The 19669-nt window shown below is 44.6% G+C and overlaps 1 protein-coding gene across 1 annotated transcript in view; it reads right to left on the minus strand.

Annotated features, from left to right (window-relative positions):
* The window catches only part of LOC146838967 (uncharacterized), a 158401-nt gene that overhangs the window by 24754 nt on the left and 113978 nt on the right, over positions 1–19669 (minus strand). The window contains exon 3 of the mRNA XM_085603003.1: positions 814–905. The gene's annotated coding sequence lies outside the window, so the exon portion shown is untranslated. The remainder of the gene's footprint in view (positions 1–813; positions 906–19669) is intronic.

Below are 19669 nucleotides of genomic sequence, written 5' to 3' on the forward strand. Positions count from 1 at the left end.
AATTCGCAGACCATACACTGTCACCTACTCCTGAATCCTGCCTGCTAGGCCGTTGCCCTAAAGCAAAGGGGGCAAACACATACACCAGTTTACAGACCTTGCATACGTACTTTTCAAGCACCAAATAGAAATGTCTTGGAAAGCAGCCTCTGTGCTGGACACTAAGAGGCGGTTGCATACTGTCCTGCACTGTGCATGAGCAGAGGCCAACACACTACACATGCTACTCAGTGGAGCAGTGGGGAGAGTGGATGGGGGAAACTGGGATATGTATATCCTTAACCTAGAAGCCAAGAACAACATTCCACCACCATGAAGGAACTATGTCCGGGACCTCATGAATGCATAACTTCTGTACAATTGTACCCAAGTATGATGTATATGATCCTCTTCATCCATCTCTGTTCCCCTGTGGACGGGAGCCGCGCCGGCTGATGGCATGGATTAGACATCATGTTGATCTACCCTTATGTGTTCCCTGCAGCCTCCCCCTTACACCTACTTCCTTATAATTTATTGTTTTATTGATGCACTGTCTGCGATTAGGATTGCCATGTTTTGTAGCCCTCACCATCCTCCTCACCTTGTGGTCACCCTTTACCTTAGCAGATCTTGCTCTGACACTGATGTAAACGGCAATGCTGCCAAACCATGATGTGTTTACGTATGTCACATATATTAGGTCATTGATGCTCCCTGCAACCTGTTTCCCTCAATGAGTTTCCGCTTGTTGGTGTTTTAAAAGAATAAAAAATAAAAAAACTTTCACCAGCTGCAATCAAATATTTATGAGATAATGAGATGCAAACATACCTCCATCCTGCACATCCTGGGACTAGACTGCTGGAAAGCGATCAATGGGAAATGAGACAGGTTTGGAGGTGAGCAAAACACTGAAACATTACCTGAAAGAGCAAATTCAAAAAAGAGAGTTAGGAGAAGATAGATGGATATTAGAAATGACAATAGAGACGAGCAAGAGAAGGAAATAAACTCAACATTCTTTGGATAAACACCAGCCCTGTGAATTTTTATAAAACAAAAATGTTTTAAACGTTTGTAAAACACTGAAAAAAACACTACAATTTAGAACCCATAGAAACTGATAACAGAAAAGCTTATGCATCTTGTTTTCAATGCGCATTATCAGAGAAGAGGACTTGCTGCATGCACGGGAGGATTAACTATGAGATCTAGTGTGCCCTGATGGTGCACCAGGTGCAGTTTTCCGTAGTCATGTTTTCCAATGGGCTCTGGGAAGTGCAGTCATTTTGTAACTGTTTAAGTTGGATGCTGATAAAGCTAGGGATAAAATGCATAATAGTCTAGACTTTCTGAATCTTTAAACTTAGGAAAATCTACATTCTGAGCATGCATACAACACATAATGTGAAGTGCGCACTTGGATGAGAACAAACAGATGGCAGACAAGAAAAGAAGAGGAGAAGAGCAAAAGGAAGAGAAAGAAACCCATTGGACGCAGCATGAGGCAGGGCTGTCCCCTTTCACCCATACTCTTCCTGATAGCCCCAGAGCCCCTCACATTCACCCAATACTGCTCAGAAGACATTTGGGGAACTGAAACTAAAGTCGGCAACCTGGAAATTATGCTGTAAGAGGACGACATACTCCTCACTTTAGCCTCCCCAGAACGTTCGCTGCCAGCACTCATGTCCATCAAATCAGACTTTAAAGCGTTTTTCAGGTACAAAATAAACTGGATCAAAAGTTGGGAAACGGAGATAAGTTACATTAATGACGCAACAGGGCATAACATAGTCAAATCTAATTCCCCACCGGCTTGCCTCCTAGGCAAATTTCCTAAACCTAAAGCCAATATGATTTCCTCAGGATGTGCAGATATAGCCCTGGCTCTTGCACAATGCGAGATAACCCTATTTTGGAACCCCTCAGGGGACTCTCACTCCAAGAGTGGGGAAAAGAACTAATCAAATGGACCACATGCGAAGAAACAAAGCTAAAAGCCGAAGCACAGAAGGAGCGGAGGAGTCCAGACCACACTCAGGCATGGGAATTGATTCTTCAAGATTGTCCCCATATAGATGATACAGCTGATTACTCCTGCTGTTGGACGATGACTCCACTGAGGAGGAATAGATCGTCACACACCAGGTGATCCAGATGTAGCAGCTAGGTCCTTCCTGAGGGGGCCCTCAAACCCTTTGAAACTCTGCAGGAGGTTTTCGACCTCTCCAAATTCCAGCTTTACCAGCAGTTGAACTGTGCCCTGAAGACCTCCAGAGTCAAACATTATCTCGGACTCTACTACTAATTCCTACTGAGACAAATGGAGCAAATATAGGAAACTTATCAGTGGTCTCTACACTACACTAATTGAAGATCTTTTTCCTGGCAGCTGCAATCCAAACGGGCTTTGCGCCAGCCATGTATATCCTCCAGCATCCTGCCCCTCTGGAGAGGGATCAGCCCTTGCTGGTGGCTAGCTACCTGTCCCCATCACTCCGTCCTGCTGCTGGACCCACCATGAGTTGAGAAGGGGGTCGAAAACGCGGGCAGCGGCCATTGAACAGACATTGAGGAGGAGTGGTCATCCCACGGAGACTCCTGCTGCGGCGGATGGGGACAGGGGGGTGGAACTCAGCTCTCTCCCCCACTGCTGCTGGCTCCCCTGAGAGAGGAGACAGGGCTGAGAATACCTGCCAAGACCTCGGAGTAGACTGTGAGGGTGGCAGTCACCCACTGACACTCCGTTGGGGCTGCGAGAGGTGGATAGGCACCTCTCTCATCTTTTGCCTCCTATATACGTGAGGCGGCCTTCCCCTCACAACACTTCTGACCCACTGTGGGAGACTAGAAGGGAAGAGGACCAACCAGGCGATGACTCTGGATAATGACGGCCTACTCCTTGCTGACAGACACAGAGGTGAGGAGTGGCATTGATCTGGCCCTGCACCGCAACGGTGGCAACCAATTGTCCTGGGGCAGAGACTGAGGACATGTGAGTGCCCAAGGCAGTAAATACTCATACTGGATATTCGATTGCCAACATGGTGAAGGAGAAGGCTGCAGGGGGCCAGGGACAGATAGATAAATACACCAAACCGGTGACACATAGATGGTCAGTAGAGGGTGGAGCACTGGGCCTTCCCTACTACCACAGGAAGAGATTGTTTCCCCAGCAGCAGTACTCCAAGTGATCAAAGAGAACCACAAAAACTTGACAGACAAGATTTATGGGGTAGGGGTCTCGTTCCTCGGTGAATACTTGCGCAACTTATCATCGTGAGCTATGGAGGCAGAGGGGCGCATTTCCTCCCTGCAAGATGTGGCAGGCGCCCCTACACGAGCTTAAAAGACTGAATGAGCCGACAACACTCCTCGAACACTCCATGGAAGATGCAGAAGGCCGATCATGCAGAAATAATCTGCGGCTGGTGGGACTGCCGAAGGGTGCAGAAGGAAAACAAACCGGGGAGACTGGTTTAAAACATAAATTCTAGACAGAGAGCTATCCCCATGCTTTAATATTGATAGGGCTCACAGGACGCAGGCCCCAAGACTGCCTCCGTCATCATCTGGAGGAAAGTACCCTTTTTGGATGGTCACCCCCACACCATTTGCTCCAGAAGCTGAAGGTTATGACTCTGAAAGTACACTGGAGTAGGCTGAAGTTGCTATATGTGAATTGGCATCCCCAATTGGCAAGGACTTTAAAACCTTTATAAGTCTTTAGTACATGGTATCAATGGTACCCAGGCATGGGTGTTATAGGGGTCACCAGGGCCTGAAGCACTATTTGTGCCACCCTGAGTAGCCCAAGTAAACTACTAACAAGAGGCCTGCCATTGGAGACTGCAGAAGAGTGTAAACTGCTTGATCTCAACTCTGCCTTCACCATGTGTGGCAAAGTAAAACATGATTTTTAATATGTCAGTCACCCCTAAAGAAGGCCTCCTGAGGCAGACAAGTGGCTTGGCTTGCTTTGGCCCGAGGATCCAAGTAAACTCCAAGCTGGGCTAAAGCCAGGCGTCCTTCACTGGCTCACCCACCTCTATAAAATAATGTTATGTTAAGGATATTTATAGAGCGCATGGCTACCAGAAGGCGTCCCAGCGCTAGTAGAGATACAGGGCAGGTCACACCAGCTTAGTCGGTGGGTTTTTAGAAAAAACAGGTTTTCAGACGCTTACAGAAGGAAAGAAGGTTGGGTTCTGAATGTAAATGGGAGGCCCAGGGGAGGGGAGGAGAGTGTTCCAGAGCTTAGCGGAAGTGTAATAGAAAGACCGGCCACCACTTCTCCTTCTATTGATTTTGGGGACCGAGGCTAGGTAGAGACTGGATGATCGGAGGCATCTGTTAGGACAGTAGGGGGAGATGATGGATCGGAGGATGGGGTCCTTTCTTCCAGAAAGATTTATGAGCAATACATAGGGACTTGATTTTTATTCTTTCCACAATTGGGAGCCAGTGCAAGGTTTTCAGGGCAGGTCTTGCAGAGTGGCTGTTGGAGATGTTAAGAAGCATGCGTGCTGCACAGTTCTGAATAACTTGCAGTTTGTTTATGGTCGCCCCTGCAGCTCCTAGATACAGAGCATTTCCTTAGTTGAGGCAGGAGAGGATCAGGACCTGGACCATGAATCTCCTTGCTGAAAAGGGGAGGAGCGGAAGGACTTTACGGAGCATCCGTAGGATGCCATAGCAGGACGCGGCTAGTTTCGACGCCTGATGATCAAATGTGAGTGACCGATCTAGACACATGCCGAGACTTTTGATCTGATCTTTGGGCGTGGGTGGGGGAGCCGAGACAGCTTGCCCATGCTGAACCGATATCAAATGTGGGTGACTTACCCAGCATCATAAGTTCCGTTTTATCTCCATCTAATTTAAGGCTGGAGGATTCCATCTATTTGGCAACTCTCTAGGCAGGGGCCTAGGCAGGGTGAGGAGTTTTCTGGATGATTTAAGGCCACCAATAATTGGGTGTCATCGGCGTAGGTGACAATTTCTATCCCAAAAGGGAGGACAATCTGTGCCAGGGAGCTCATATAGATATTAAACAGCGTCGGGCTCAGGGACTAGAACCCGGAGGGACGCCGCAGCCAAGTGTGATCCGGTTTGAAATGTTATCCCCTTCAAAGACTTGGAAGGTCCTATCCTCGAGAAAGGATTGCAGCCAGGTGATAACACTGCCTGATAGTCCGACATTCCTCAGTCTATGGATCAGGATGTCATAGTTAACAGTGTCAAAAGCGGCACTGAGGTCCAAAAGGATGATAGCTGTCGATCCACCTTTGTCGATAATCTTTTTGGCCTTTTCAACCACTGCCAGTAGCGAGGTTTCAGTCCCATTTTGGGGGAGGAACTCGGTTTGCAAGGGGTGAAGTATGTTGTGAGATTCGAGGAAGGTGGAAATAACTGAATTAACATGCTTTTCTAGCATTTTACTGAACCCGGGAAGGAGGGAAGTAGGGCAGTAATTCCCAAGAATGTCGGGGTTAAGTTTTGGTTTCTTCAATAGCGCCTTCACCAGGGCGTGTTTCCAAAGTGGTGGTACTAATCCAGTTGAGATGGAGGAGTTAATCAGCTTTAGTAACACCAGGAGGACTACTTCCCCAGCCTTGCTTAGGAATTGAGGGGCTGCCCGGTCACAAGGAGAGCTGGATTTTACTGAGGCACAGATGTTCACTAGGATGTCCATGTCCATCAAGGGAATTTCTTTGAGAGCATGCTCACCGGGCACGGAGTTCTCCACGGACAGCGGATTAACAGTGGAGGCGGGAGGGGAAAAGGAATTGTAGATATCCTTGATTTTATTGGAGAAGAACTCTGCAAGTGCATCATACCATGCGTGCGAGCCCTCAAGGGGGACATCCCTCACCGGTAGTTTTAGGAGATGCTTAGCAATTTTAAAAATTTTGCGTGGTGTGTTTGAAACAGAGTTAATTCTTTCCTCATAGTAGGATGCTTGTGCCTCCTTCACTTCGGTTTGATACATTTTTATGGATTCCCTGTATTTCAGTTTACTTGTTGTGTTGTAGTTTCTTCTCCATTTTGTCTCAAGTCTTTTGCAGGTTTGTTTGTACTCATGCATCTTCGGGGAGTTCCATGGAGAGGGGTTATTCCTAGTTTTTTATGAATGCGTTTCCTAGTTATGACTAGGTCCAGGGAGGAATCGATCCAATGGTTCAATTTGTTATTCATAACAGTGGGACAGGAATCTAAAGCAGGTATGGAGTTTTTCATAAAAATCATGCATTATTGTTTAAGATGCACAAGTTATTCTATTCATCATTATGTGACATCTAAGAAAATAGGACGTTCATGACATTTAAGAATAAAATGTTACTTACGAAAATAACACATTTGTCAAGTCGGAATATTCTGCAGTTAAGACAGCATCTTGAAGCATGCTGCTTTAAGGTCAAGCTTTTAAATCACATTGTGCACATTTCAGCAATATTAAATTCACTTCTAGTTAAAGAAAACTTGCTTCAAGGCCTTTCTCCGGCTTGCATAGATAACGGAGACAGCCGATTGGTATTTAGCACATTTAAATGCGTGTCAGTTTAACGTTAAGTTTTACTCTTCTTCGATGCACTTTTTACTAAACTAATACATTTGCATTCTAAATATCAGTTTCTATTAAGACAAAAGGCATATGGAGACTGTGAGGCCTAAGATTCTCTTTTATTCTAACTCCACATTCAAGTTACTCCTTTGTGCTCCTGACTTGCTACATCAAATATAAACACAAAGCTGCTGACAGGTCGCTCTTAAAAGTAGAAGACTTAGTGCAAGAACGGATTGTAGACAAAGAGACGTTCTGACTATCCAAATGAGCCTGACGCGAAGACAAACATGAAGGCGTTGATCGATCCCATCAAAGAAACACTATGTGGTCAGTTCAATTCAGGGACCCATTGAGGAACAAATCATCGCATCGTGATTCAATCACAACTTTATCTAAGCTTTAAGCACTGCTCATTATTATCGAGGAAAGTCAACTTAAAAAAAAAACAATAAGTCAGAGCAACGATTATAAACATCCACCCCCCTCTATTTGGAACCCCAAGGAAAAGCTTGGTGGGCCAAGTAGACACAAGAAAGGAAAAAAAAAAAAAACGACTCCCCACTCCATGGTAAAGAACTTCCAGGGTGTGAAGGTCACTGTTGATTTTGTTTTACTAAAACACTAAAAAGTTTGCTGAGTGGCCGTGTGAAACATGGCAGCCACCGAGTAAACTTTCAGTACTTTCAGAGCAGCTGCTGAGGCTCATCTGAAGGCATAGTTATTGCCGGGTTATGGAGATCTGTAATCGTGGTGGGTGGTTATTACCTCTGCTCCACTGGCAGACAGAGGCCTATCCACCACCTCTGAATCAGGGGGACAGACTTCAAATGTGACCCAAACTAGAAAAATCATTAAAGAAAGATGTCTGCCGAGCTGGAACATCAAGAAAACTTTTAAAGGATCCACAATAATGGCTTTAGGCCAGAAATACCACATGTACAAAAGTACTCACAAAGCAAACCAGAGCATGGGCACTACCAGCTACCAAAACCACCTCAGCACTAACACAGCACAAACAGAAGTAGGCGCAATAAGACACTGGAAGAAATAGGGGCCATATGTACAAATCTACTCACAGAAAAAAAAGAACACGTGCAACTAGCAATCAAAAGTACCTTAGCTCTAACAACGCATGTTGTGTTTGAATGGTCAATGTAAAGCTTGTAATAGTAATAATGCTAAAGCCGGCAGGGAGTCATTACAGACTGTGAAGTGACGCCAAGACCTCAAACTTTCAGTAATGCAAGACCGATTGCATTGCAAATGTTTTTTTCTATTTATTTTTTAAACAATGAGCGTGGGTGCCGTGATTGCTTGAAAAAATAAATAAATAGAAAAAAATAGCAATGCAATATCTCTCACATTACTGAAAGTTTGAGCTATTGGAGTTGCATTATTATTAGCAACGCCAATAGCTCAAACTTTCAGTAATACGAGACTGATTGAATTGCAAATGCTTGTTTAGGTTTGAAGCTAACTCCATGTGTGATGGAGAGACCACCCAAGCCCCCTCTTGTGCACCACTTCTTCCACCCAGAGACAAACCCTTCACTATATTCGAGGTTTCTCACCCATACAGTGTTTTTTTCTTGCCAAAAGTACCTTTGGTGGCACAGCTGGAGCCCATTCAGTGACATTGTGCAATGCCGGCCAGACATTCTGAGATGGCATCACGTACCAGCCAACAGTGTCTTCATTTTTCAAAGACAAACCTACAAGACTTTACAGTTGAAAAAGTGTAAACTTTATTTCCAGAAAAATTGGTAGCTTTCTCCTTTGATGTGGGGGACCTGTTTTTTCTGCTTGTTGCCACCATGGTGACTTTTGGTTTGTTTTGTCTGGACCGAGAATTGAATTAATAAAGTTTGTTTTTGTATATTTCAAAATACATTCATTAAACCTCAGTGTAACATAATCAATCAGAATACTAAACAGCTCTCTGAAAATACATAAATGTTTGTCTCATTACATGAGTTAAATCAACCAGTCATTCATTTTTCAATACTTAATGAGGGTCACTATATCTCGTGTTATATATTGCATGAAAAAATATTGCATCCCCTATTTTGACTACCGTGCTTTCATTGCAGAAATCAGATGTGAAGTTAAGAAGAGTAGATATATATACTTCGCTTTATACGTATCTTGGTGATATAGTGGCATGCAATATTTGTATAATTTGACATTGTTATGAAACATTCCCCAAGGTAATTAAGAAGTGCCAAAGAGTTGCAAAATGTAAACAGACCAGTAACATCAGCTGTGGCAATGTGGTATATGATCACATAAAGGCACTGACAAAAATATTTTTATAACAAATACAAAACGTTTTTGGAAGCAAAATGTGCATTTTTTAATAAAGCCTTTCTTGGGGTTTGTCGGAGTTCAATGGGGTTTAATAAAGGACGTAGGTGAAATAAGAGCCTAGTACACGCTGATGGCTCGATACAACTTATGAGTTCATCAGATTCATTGGTGCCTGGACTGACCGAGCCGAGATTTCTTGGAACAAAGAGCTGGTTTCTTTGGCTCTGCCGGAGATTCATGTGGGCCAGGCCCATGGATATGTATAAACAATGAGTATGCAGTTCCTAACAACAAGAAAAAAGACAAATACTAACTGTAAAGCAACCACCAGTAAAAAGCAGGAGAGTGATCTCCTTATTGGAAAAAGACCCTCACACACCTGACAAGAAGGTGTCTTGCTTCATCATCGGGCCTGCTCCTACTCGGGCCGGCGCTGCAATGCCCGATCAGGTGCCCGTGATGGGGCCTACTTAACGGAGCTCTTTATTCCGAAGCCGACAGGTGAAGTGTAAATGAGGGTCTTAGTGTAGGTGAATGTGGAAGTGTATAGTGAAGTTAAAATAGGGAAAATTATTCCAATCAAGATAATTTTAATGAATTTTGTTCCTCCCCTAATTAAAAGTAAAAAGAATCGCGTATGTTCACCCTATGTTGTGCTATTATACGCTGAAATGTGAGGTCAACATGTTTCTTGCCCTATTATCAGTTAGATGGCAATTCCTCAGGACCTAATAGAAATACTACCTACACATTTTTTGGTGGTGGACACCCAACACATGTAGTGAAAAGTGACCACCCTTACAGCACCCTAAAAAATGTGGGGGTACCTCTGGTGTCAATAAAGTTAATCAAGTGTAACCCTTGTTATTTATAGTCCAGGCCATAACAGTACCGGTTGCCGTCGACACTGAATTCTAGTGCCGGTTCTCTAGTAGAGACAAGGAGTTGATCCTACCCCGGCGGCGAAACCGGTCCAAACGGTCTGGCCAGGCCCATGGCACAGCTAGCCATAAGTATAATGAGAGATGATCTAGGCTTATGGGCCTCAAATCTACCTGCGCTCTACACAACCAATTTGGAATAAAGAGCCTTTTTAGGCATGGTTCAAGTCTCAATCCTCTCTTTAATCGAGCATTGGCGAAGCCAACCGGTTTCACCTTTGCGAGATCGACTGGTTTTGTCAGTCATTGTTTTTGACACATTGCACAGCAACACAAGATTAAACGCAGTCAATGCCAATGAAATGTGTTTTGTTTCTACTTACTTTGCCGCAGTGCGTGCTGTGGCAACGCCACGCTCTTTAGCGCCCTGAAACATCCCTTTTGAAGCCTTTTTACTAGCAAGAGCTATCGCTGGCAGCGCATGCGCACTGTAGGTGAAACCCAAAAATGCCACTTAAGGCACTTCTGCTATGAGGATGCACAAACAGATCCGCTAGAAAGCAGACGGTTAAGCTACAAAGCTGAAAGCAATATATGTATTTCGTACTGAGGCCCATATACTTCGGAATGAATGTTCAGTTTATGGAATGGGAAACAGGCAGTGAAATGTAATGAGAAACAGGCAGTGAAATGTAATGAGAAACAGGCAGTGAAATGTAATGAAAAACAGGCAGTGAAATGTAATGAGAAACAGGCAGTGAAATGTAATGAGAAACAGGCAGTGAAATGTAATGAAAAACAGGCAGTGAAATGTAATGAAAAACAGGCAGTGAAATTTAAATGTAATGAGAAATAGGCAGTGAAATGTAATGAAAAACAGGCAGTGAAATGTAAGTTTCCATCCTCTCTCGACCCCAGAAGTGGTCTGGGGATAGCAATGACGTCACTGGCAGACTCTAAATGTACACAATAGTGAACTGTGGGCCACAGAGCACCCCGTGCCAGCATGCGAATGCTGCTTAATGTTGGTTTTTGCTCCCTCGTTATACAATGCAAGCATAATGGCAAGCAGCGGACTGACTTCTAATCACTAGCAGGGATTTTAAAATAACAGCAGAACCGAGAGCCCTCCCCTCACCCCACCCTTTAATGTATTATTACTGCCTGAACCCTTCCGAAACAGAAGAAATCTGGTACAAGATATGTTCAAGCTTAATATCTTCATGAAAAGCTAAACCGACGTGATGGCTGGTGGAGACACAAAGGTGCATTGAGCAGATGCTGGTGATTATTTTCATGAAAGCTCATTACCTATGCCACCATTCATTCAGCCCTGTCAAGCACCACGCATCAAGCGTGAGACTAACGCATTCTAGTTAGAGGTTATGATTGGCAGCTATGTTCATTCTCTCTGGAATGTGCAGAATGACCCCACGCCACGGATCACAGATTACTGAGATGTGACTCAGTTTCCCAAATGCAGCCAGAGCTCCTGATCTGCAGTGAAGCTTTCCCATCAGAATTCACACGTGTTCACATCCACATTTGTTCACATGTATCACCTCTTGCTGGACGACTTTGTTGCGATTACTGACTCAACCAGCATGAAACAGGCATCATTCAGAGAGCAGCTTTATTTTGAGAAAATTGTGTCAGGAAAAACCTAATTTCAAAAACAAAATGAAAGCAGCCACATCTTTTCATTTAAAGGGACACAAGTCCTCTCTTCTTATGCTATCATTGGCGATATTCACAAAAGAAGCTGCCCAGGGCCCAATGCTTTGTCAGGGTCGCCAAACTCAGCAAAAAAAATACGCGGCGAGGGGGTAACGGAAGGAGGCTGCACAAGTGCCAGGGCGAAGCGTTGCAAAGGCCGACCAAAAGGATCACTAAGTGAAATCGCCTGGGAGGGAACCAAGCCCCGAAGGAGGAACAATGCACCTATAACAAGCCACCATTTCTGACTGCTACAGAAAACAACCAATGCCAGTCGGTGGGTGTGCCAAAAACACCACTGAAGAGATACAACAGGTCTTGCAGAGCTCGACCTAAAAAGGGTGAATTGTAGTCTCCTAGTTGTTATCGCCCAATCTCCCTGTTGGATTCTGCTGTTAAAAACCCAGGGAGGGTGGTGTTGGAGCATTTGTTGTTTTGGGTCAGAGAGTAGAACCTACTGTTGGATGTGCAACATGGGTTCCAGGAGGGGCTGGGCACCGTAAAGCAATGCCTAACTTTGCATTTGCTTGTTAGCAAATATATCATCACAAAGCAGGGCTACCTTTGCCTAGCCTTTATGGACCTGTTGCGCGCCCAGTGGGGATGACATGGAATGCTTGGTTGCCTGAGATGAGGCAGAAATTAATGGCAAGTCTTCCGTGGCCAATGAACGGTTGAGCAAGAAGCAAGGTGTAAAGATTTGATTGTCTCTGGTTAAGTATCAGGACCAGAAGCCTACTTGTGGATTCATCTACGGTTGCTTGGATAGACAGATCAAACTTCATCTTTTTGTCATTAAATTAGACTGAGGTTATCTTTGTGAAAGAATCTCTGCAAATATCCAAAGTCTTGAAGTAAGAATCCTGCAGCCGCACCTTGTTGCATCTTTTACAGTGCACTGGAAGATACAACTTCAGGTCACTAGCCTGGCTCCAAAAACAAAATCAGCAACCACAAAAGAGTGGAAACAGCTCAAGACTCAAGGAGGAACCGTTGGATTGCCGATACAGGGTACATGCTGCAACGCATGGACTTGTTTGGTAGATCACAAGTAATGGGAATAAAACATTTGTGACGCACTAGAGTTTTCTCAAGAGGATCAACTTCACTTAAGTGTGTATGCTTGGATATGACCTTACAATATGCAGTTTGGCAGACTCCAGTTCTAGTAGTAAATCCTGCTGACACCGTATCTTGTTCTAGAGTTGGAATAATGCCCCTGCAGGGACTTCGGATCAAGAGGTGGTGTAAATATTGGCCAGCTGTGAAACATTTCAATTATTATATCATTTGAGGTGTTGTGAGAGTTGAAATACTGAGACTTCTGTAAATGTTCAGGCAACCTGTGTGTGTGTGTAAAGCAGTTGAACTCGGGACCCAAATGGCCACATAAAAGTATAACTGAGTCAGTAAGCCTTGGAGGCTTGAAAAGTTACAAACTACAATAATTATTTGTGAAGTACGGCAGAAGAAGCGTGAAGAAACAAGAGGCTACAGCATGGTAAGAAAGATCGGTCCTGTGACCTGCTGGAATCAGAGAGATCATCTTTGTGAAAATAAACCTGTAAGTGATACAAGGGCAGTTCAATGAACGGGAGCAGGAAGAAGTTCCGACCAGACCAGCTGAATACACCCAGCAGGATGCTACACCTGGGTACTCTCAGAGAAGAACTGTCAGGTACAGGGGCTGGAAGAAGTGATGACCAGAACAGCTGAAAACACTCTCCTGGACACTCCATCTAGGGTACTCTCAGGCAGGAGCTTGAGGGGCCTTTCCTGGGGTCCTGTGATCAGTCAGTAATGATGTGGCAGCATTACTGGCAGGCACAGTGTTCCGCAGGGACACCAATGCTACAGCACTTCAACTGAATAACCAGCTTGCTTCCTTTGAGTAAATGACTCTTGAAGTAGTAAGGTCAAGCAGTCAAGGCATGACCTGGCACAGATTAGAAATCAGACACAGCACAACACAGTAAAAGACACAATAAGGCCAATGTTCAACCAGAGATACAACGTTAAATAGGAATTGGACTTTCACCAAGAGGTACAAAAGGAGCAGCTAAAATAAACAGAAGATGCTGATACCCTGTGAGAGATAAAAATGATAAAGAAACATTTAGGAAATGCAATTACAGTAGAGTGGATCTATGAATTTGCAAAACAAATATATAATCAACCAGGTGAGTATCAAAAATATATATTTTGATGAGTGAGTACGCCTGAGAGGTTTAAGTAGTGGATAAACCTGCATCATGCTTGAGATCTGTTCAAGTCTTATGAATTACATTGTGCTACAAAACATTGTTAAATAAATAATAAAAAATATATATTGTTGATACTCACCTGATTGATTATATATTTGTTTTGCAACTTCATCGGTCCACTCTACTGTAATTGCATTTCCCAAATGCTTCTTTCTCAATTGTGATTTGTACCCTGAGTTAGGAAATTAGTCAGGGGTACCCACTTTGTTTGCAAAAAAGGGAGAGATAGAAAGCCAAACACATTTATTGTGTTTTGGTGCACGAGCTGAGGTCTCAAAGAACATGGAGTCCCATGTCCAATGTTAACCTTAGGGATAGCGCTTGGGTATTCTCAGAAGTCTATAGGACACAGCAGTTCTTCCAACGTTTGCAAACAAAACTAGTCGATTGGAAAGTGGTGCCAAATATAAACTCATTGAGTCCGTGTCCCTGCTACTGTGTTTCAAGTTAGAAACATTGCAAAAAATCCCTGCTTGCCACTAAAAAATGCAACAAAAGGACCCACCAGAGTGATCTGAGTGAGGTTTATGGCACCAAGAGTCTCAGTGTCCAGTCAGAAAGTCGTTGATGGTTCCTCTTGAAGTACTGGGTATTTTAAGCCCAGCGGTGCAGGGGAACACACCCTATGACTTCGGGGTTCTTCCTGTTTCAGACCTACAGAAACACAGAGTCTTCTGGGTGAAGTCAAAGATCAGTTTATTGGCTGCAGACCAATTACAGGTATCCTAGAAGTACAACAGCGTGTATGTTCTCAGGAGACTGCTGAAAATCACAGAAACGGGCTTCTTCTTAAATACAGAATATCCTGCTTCAGGCATACATTCCTTAGTTTACGATATGGCCATTACATGTATATATTACAAACGAAAAGGCAGAGTCATGATGACCATCCCACATTCCAGTTAAGCCAGCCCGCAATTATTTACACAGCAAGGCTCAGATCCCACATCAGATATCGATAGGCCCCAATAAACATGAGCATCTCCTGTTTGGAAAATAAGCCATAAAGCAGGGACAGTCAGGTGAGAAAGAGATTAGCTGGAGGCTTGTGTAAGATGAAAAGACTTTATGGTGTGTCAAGCCCTGATGCTAATCACAGGTGGCCAGAGGACGGGGAACTCGTGGGACCAGTTTGACCTGGGGCAGCGGACCCAAGCTGCCCAGGTCACAGAAAAGTCAAGGAAAGGCACATGTGCTCTAAAAGGCCCGTATTCGCTTCATGCTATGTAGCCTATGTGAGGGCAACCATAAGATGGCCACCGATCTAAAAATGGAACCCACGTAGTGATGTATAATAGCGTATACACAGTGCATTCATAGCTAAAACGTTACACAAAGCACTTGTACATACCGCATTAATCATTCGCGGTTCACTAATACCGGGATAGACAGGGGTAGGGCCCTGCCTCCTACGCGGTCCCAAATTGCAAAGTACGACAGACCCTCCTTTTGCCCTTACATAGGCAATAACTATACTCATTTCAATCCGAGTCTAGGTCAATATTCACGAAGTCATGGAGATGTTGCTGTAGCATCATCCTATTACTTAGCTCGTCCCTCGATACAGGTTTCCTTACACATAATGTAGCACAGAGGCCACATATCGCAGGAGCACACTGTATGCACAGACAGAACAGGAAAAGGATGGCTAAGATCATTCCAATGACCATCAGAACTTTCCAACCCCAGGCAGATATCAGTTCCCAGAACCACCCCACCAGTGACCAATCTCCTTTATCCACGTGTATGGACTCGGATATTCTATGCAGTTTGGAGATGGCTTGATAAACTGTTGGAGCGTTATCTGGTATGAAAATGCAACAACTGGATTGGATAACCTTACATACCCCACCGCGGTCTGCAAGTATGACGTCTAGAACCATGCGGTTCTGCAAAGTCATGAGGCGATCCGCTTGGAGCTCAGCTGTCAAATTACCAAGGGCACCAGCCGTAACATTAACAGTGGATTCAACCACACGAGTCAGTTGTCTCAGGTTCCTACTATTAACCATAGGTCCCCAAAACGGCAGGAAACCCAAAAAGAAATCTCCCGCTTCCTGACCGGCAGTATCCTCCTTACTAATCACGCCTCTCACAACTCTGGTCTTGTGATAGTCAGAGGCGGCAGTAAATGTTGGCGGTAGCAGATTTGCAATATAACATGTGCCCGAGAAATCAGGGGGCAACCATGTATATGCTCGGTCATTGCAGATAAAATATGTACCCTTGGCAGCCAAAAACGCAGGGGAAAACTGTGACGGAAAAGTGTACGTTTCAGTACAGTCACTTCTTCCCAGTTGAGCTCTAGGATTCTGACCATTACCTTGTAAACAGAACCGACCTATGTGGGGTACGACCCAGATTGGGGATGAGATTTTTCGCTGTCTTTCACCCAGACTAATACTATACCCCGTCGCGTTCCACCCTACATAAGCTCTCAACTCTTCTTTGGGAATAGATGAGTATGCGTCGATATCTCTGCTCATATCGGCAACTCCTTTCATTAAAGCTTTGTTATTAGTGCTAGGTCTGATGGAACGCGGTTGTCGCGGGGAGTACGCATCTAGTGCATAGAGAAACATGGTCTGGAATGCCCATGATGATCCATTGTAACTATACGGCAGCACCAGATAGGGAATACCCTTATTAATGGTATGTGGCATTAAACCACACACCCAGCAATTGGTTGTATTCATGACTAGTTGGTGTTGGTGCAGGAGCTGAATAAACGAGTTATTCACAAATTCAGACCGTCTAGCTTGTTCATGTTCAGGCAGAGGGTGAAAAGAGTGTGAGGAGACAGTAGGAGGAGGTATAGGCTGTACAGTGGGTGCAATGGGCTCTTGAGAGAAGAATACAAATCCTACAGTAAACACTACCATACTACATAATACAAACAGGCATAAAAATACAAAACGTTTGCTCTTCATTATTTTACACATTCTTGCGTTAAAGTTAATTTCCTCAGCGAGTCTCTCCACCTTACAAAACTCCATCCTCTAATCGTGCCGCTCGCGGCGGGTGAGTATCTTCTGCTAAGGAGTACGCCTGTCAGTCCAGGGAACGCCCTAGACCAACCAGAACCGTCGACCTAACGTCTTCGGCCTGTACCCCAAAGTCTTGGCACCGCGACCCTGCGGCTGAACCCGGATGGTGGTTCGAAAAACAAAAATCAAGAAAGTCCTTCAGATGGGAGAGCTCTGGTTATCAAAAAAATAAAAAGGTAAAAGAAAAAGAATATTTATTTGTCCATAGGCCTTGGTCTTAGATTGTAATGGAGACGGCCAGGTACTGTTTGATCTTGGAACAAGAGTTCAGGCTCTGTGGTGTCCAATCGAATTGACGGTGGCACAGCTTCTTGCAAAATATCGTCACTTTCCTGTGCTGAAGTTGTGCCTTTTATGCGTGCATCACTGAACGGCACAAAACGAGGTACAGTGTCTGTTTCAGAGTCTGCAATACCCTCCTGGACCCACTGGTCATACGGCAGAGGCAAAGGGATCCTCTTCACGTGGGCGCCGTGGATCCAGTTCTTCTTCCCCTTCACTCGAACAGCTGATCTTGTAGACAGTAGTACGAGGTGAGGGCCAATCCAGCGGGGCTCATCGTTGCTTTTCCGCTGGAAGGTTTTGATGAGCACCCACGTGCCAGGGTCAATGGGGTGTCCTGGAGCCTCAGAGGCCGGGGGGAGAGTATCGTGCACCTGTTGGTGTAAAACACGCAGTTTAACCGTCAAATCATACAAGTAATCAAGCTGTACTGGATGTTCGATTTCACTGAATTTCGTCGGTCTTGGCACACCCCATACATTGGCCGGGCGGCCAAAAACAACCTCATAAGGACTAAGTCCCACTCGTGAGTGCACGGTCATTCTTGTGGATAGGAGTGCTAGAGGCAGAGCGTCAGGCCATTTAAGACCTGAGCTCGCTTGGATTTTGGCCAGTTTGAGTTTTAGAGCGCCATTGTAGCGCTCTACTAATCCAGCTGATTGGGGGTGATTTGCAGCGTGAAATTTCTGCTTTATACCTAGTCCCTCACACACATTCTTCATCACTTTACCCACAAACTCACTTCCATTATCACTCCACACCATTCTTGGCATTCCAAACCTGGGGAGAAATTCCTTCACAAGGGCTTTGGCTGTGGACAGAGCAGTGTTATCTTTTAGAGGATAGGCCTCTATCCATTTTGAGAAAGCGCAAACAACCACCAATACATATTTCAGGTTGTTGCATCTTTCCATGTGGATAAAATCTAGCTGCAAAACTTCAAATGGATATGATGGAGGCGCAAAATGACCAGCTGGAGTTGGGGTTCCCCTACCAGGGTTGTACTTCAAGCATACCATACAATTCTTGACCACATTCTCTGCACACTTAGGAATTCCAGCATTCTGCCATACTGGAGCCAACAACTTACAGATTCCTTTCGTACTGATGTGTGCCATTCCATGTGCCATAGTAACCACTGGAAGCACATATGCATCAGGTAACAACCATCGCCTATGTTCTGACAAATCAATCCAACAACCATTCTCATCCAACTTACCCATACTTTCTCTCCACTTGCTCAACTCTTTCTCTGTGGCTTCAGCTTGAAGGGACTTTACACTCTCTATTGTGTTTTCACACATTCCAACATCACCAACCCATCTGGCAGGGCCTGCAACATACATTCGAGTCTTTACATCTTTTGCTGTTTCTTTCGCGACTTCATCAGCAAACGCATTACCACGACCAACATCATCAGTGATTTTCTTGTGCGCACTGCATTTCATAATCGCAACTTGCAACGGTAGGGTCAGTGACTCAAGGAGATCATTTACCAACTTGCCATTCTGAATCTTAGCTCCATGCGAAGTCAGGAACCCACGTTCCTTCCACAATCGCCCAAAACTATGAGCCACGCCAAAGGCGTATTGGCTATCCGTATATATGTTCACTTTCATTCCTTCAGACAACACGCATGCTCTCGTAAGGGCAATCAATTCTGCTGCTTGAGCCGAATTTTGTGGCACACGTGCAGTTTCAACAATCGTGTGCAAAGTCGTGATAGCATATGCAGCAGTCGTATCACCATTTGGAAGCTTAAAACACGAACCATCCACCCATAAAGTACCATCACACTCAGTCAGGGGAGTATCTTTAAGATCTACTCTCCCTTTCGTCTCTTCTTCTGTTCTGAACAGACAATCATGTTGCTCAATCTCATCTAGATCTGCTGGAATTGGTAATAGTGTAGCTGGATTCAACGTGTTGCATCTCTTTATGTGTATATGATTTGCTAACAGTGTCAGCTCATATCCAGATAATCGCGCACTAGTTAAGTGCTGCGTCTTGGTCCTGTTTAACAATGTGTCCACAGCATGTGGAACCATAACAATCAATGTATTATCCATTACCAGGCCAGCAGACTGTCGAATAGACATAGCTGCGGCGGCTGTGGCTCTCAGACAACTTGGCAATGCCCTCGCTACCGGGTCCAAGGTTGACGAAAAATATGCGCATGGACGCGGTCTATCGCCAAAAGGCTGTGTTAACACTGATAATGCGCAACCATCTTTCTCATGAACATACAATGTAAAAGGCTTGCTGTAGTCAGGGGTACCCAACACAGGAGCTGAACACAATGCTTTACGCAATTCCCAAAAACTTTTCTGACACTCTTCAGACCATGGGATAGGATTCGGTGTGTCTTTGCATGTTAATGCTAACAAAGGTTTTGTCAACAAGGAAAAATTAGGAATCCAATGTCTACAGTATGAAGTAATGCCCAAGAAAGCACGCACTTCTCTCTGTGTTCTTGGCACACTCAACTGTGCAATAGCTTGAATTCTTTCTGGGGTCAGTTTCCTTCCCTCCTTCGATAAGAGATGACCTAAGTAGGTCACTTCTTGTCGACAATATTGCAGTTTTGAGAGAGACACTTTGTGATGGGAGGCAGACAAA

Source organism: Triturus cristatus, chromosome 4_2, assembly GCF_964204655.1.
Source record: "Triturus cristatus chromosome 4_2, aTriCri1.1, whole genome shotgun sequence".
Classification (NCBI taxonomy): domain Eukaryota; kingdom Metazoa; phylum Chordata; class Amphibia; order Caudata; family Salamandridae; genus Triturus; species Triturus cristatus.